Genomic DNA, 2,500 nt, shown 5'->3' with positions numbered 1-2,500 from the left:
GCTCGTCAAACCCCGGAGCCCTGCCGGTGCAGGAGGCCCGGCCCGGCTAAAAATAGCACCGGCGAACGTGGAAGCGTTGTGGTCAGGGTTGGGGCAGCGCCGGGGTCAGGGTCGGGGCAGGGTTTCGGCCAGCGTTGGTTCCGGGCCCTAGAGGTTCAGGCCTGTGGTTTGATCCTGTGGTCGTGTGACTGAGGCTGGTAGACTATACACGCTGAGAGGAAGCTTGGGGCTTCAGGTTGGGGGGGGGGGGGGGGGGGGCGTGGTGAGGCCCGGGGGTGTGGGGCGTCATGGAGGGGAGCTGGGGTTGAGGCGTTTCGGGGGCCGGGGAGGAACCTCTCACTCTGGAACCAGTAGCAGAGCTGGCTCGGGGGGCTGAGTGAAGCTAGCAACGGGAAAACAGGAGCGTCTCTCGTAATCCGATAGCTTGTCTGGAAAAGAAACGGGGACATTGACAAAACAGGTTCCTAGAACATGAACCATCTGGCTACCCGTTCGATTTTTTCTTCTGATTTCATCCCATTTTCACCCAATTTGGTAGCCGATCACACCCAAACTATTGTTCAGCTGTCCCTTGTTACCGTGAAGGACTCGTACCGTAGCCCTGCGGTCAGCGATCCAGGAGAGAGCGCCAGCTACCCGACTCTCTAGCCCGTGAGCCGTGACCATGGCTCCGGCACCAGACGGACGGACGGGGGTCTCTGAGGGACACACCCTCATGCCGAGATTAAACTAGCCACCCTCAGGGAGCGGCTGCCCCGATATGCACCTCCCTCCGGGATCCGACCGCGCGCTGACGAGACCGGGGCGCGAAATCTGGTCCCCGGTAGGCAGGTGCACTGAAACACGATGCTTAAGAACGCCACACCGCCACGGACCCCCGGCTGCCTATTCCTAACCCCACAGGTACCTGGAGGATCCAATGGAGGTCACCGAAAGGTCACACAGGGCTCATCTATAGTATGTAATAAACCCTGAAATACTTATGCTTGGAGAAAAGAGCAGCCTGTCTAACGGCCCGATGTGGTAGTGTGTGATGTACTGTGGAAGATGGTCTGTGTGCTCTGGTGAAGTTGTACGGTGGCTGAGCTAGGCCACATGCCAGCGAGACTAAGCTGTGTTGTAGCAGAGGTTCGGGGCGTGTCCTGTGACCTGACATGTGCGGGTGTTGACTCAAAAGCGCGTGTGAGTCACTGATGAGGAGCTGTGATAGGGCGCGGAGCCAGGATGACATGCTTAATGGGCCTTGCTAGGTCAAGCCTCATTGGCTGATCCCAACAGGGTCCATCAATCCACCAGCAGCACCACCCCCATACAGTACACTTCATACCCCACTACATCATACCTCACTACACCATACATCACTACATCATACATCACTACATCATACACCACTACACCATACATCACTCCACTATACATCACTACATCATACCTCACTACACCATACATCACTACATCATACCTCACTACACCATACATCACTACATCATACCTCACTACACCATACATCACTCCACTATACACCACTACACCATACACCACTACACCATACACCACTACACACAAGCCCCCAGGAATAGCTCTGGGCTGTGAAGCGATTTTGGCGTTGAGGCCAAGCTCGGTATTTTAAGTCCATGTGGCCCAAAAATACTTTTTTCCCAGAGACATACATGGGGAATGAAACGGCGGGGAAAAGAAACAACAACAAAAAACAGGGTATCACTGAAGATCAAAAACAACAAATGAAGTTTTAAACCACTGACTCCATTTTTCTTTTAGAAGCCACCAAGTGCTGGAGTTTACAGCTGTTTCTTTCCCCATGTATGTCTACGGCAGAACCACACTGGTCTATGGGAAAATGGGATCGGCGGGGCCAAGAAAAACACGACTGTGCTGAGGGCCACAGAAGTAGGAAGTCAGTTGGATGCGTGGAAACCTTTTCGGCTTCATGTGCTGGGTGAGCAACTTTCATTGGAATGAATGGGCGGCCATCTTTCAATACCACATCCAGTTATCTTAATACATCCATGACTAAATGGTAAATGATAACTGGACTGCACTTATATAGTGCTTTTATCCAAGGCCTCTCATTCACCCATTCACGCACCAATAGTGGCAGCTGCCATGCAAGGTGCTAACCTGCTCATTGGGAGCAATTTGGGGTTCAGTGTCTTACCCAAGGACACTTTGACATGTTGTCAGGAGGAGCCGGGAATCCAACCGCCGACCCTACGATCACTGGACGACCCGCTCTACCTCCTGAGCTACAGACTAGTGCCCCACTAAACCATACCCCATACACCACTACATGGAGGAAGCTGGCTAGGTTGGGGTTAGGGTTAGCCTGGACCCCATACACCACTACATGGAGGAAGCTGGCTAGGTTGGGGTTAGGGTTAGCCTGGACCCCATACACCACTACATGGAGGAAGCTGGCTAGGTTGGGGTTAGGGTTAGCCTGGACCCCATACACCACTACATGGATGAAGCTTGCTAGGTT

At 53.4% G+C, this 2,500-nt stretch overlaps 1 pseudogene across 1 annotated transcript in view; it reads right to left on the bottom strand.

The window, feature by feature from the left end:
* LOC311315523 (SPRY domain-containing protein 3-like) overlaps positions 1 to 2,500 on the bottom strand; it is a 51,075-nt pseudogene that overhangs the window by 1,993 nt on the left and 46,582 nt on the right. The window lies entirely within an intron of this gene.

Source organism: Borostomias antarcticus (assembly GCF_949987555.1).
Source record: "Borostomias antarcticus genome assembly, chromosome: 11".
NCBI classification, from domain to species: domain Eukaryota; kingdom Metazoa; phylum Chordata; class Actinopteri; order Stomiiformes; family Stomiidae; genus Borostomias; species Borostomias antarcticus.
Note: the sequence above shows the minus strand (reverse complement) of the source record. Positions and strands in the feature narration are given on the sequence as shown.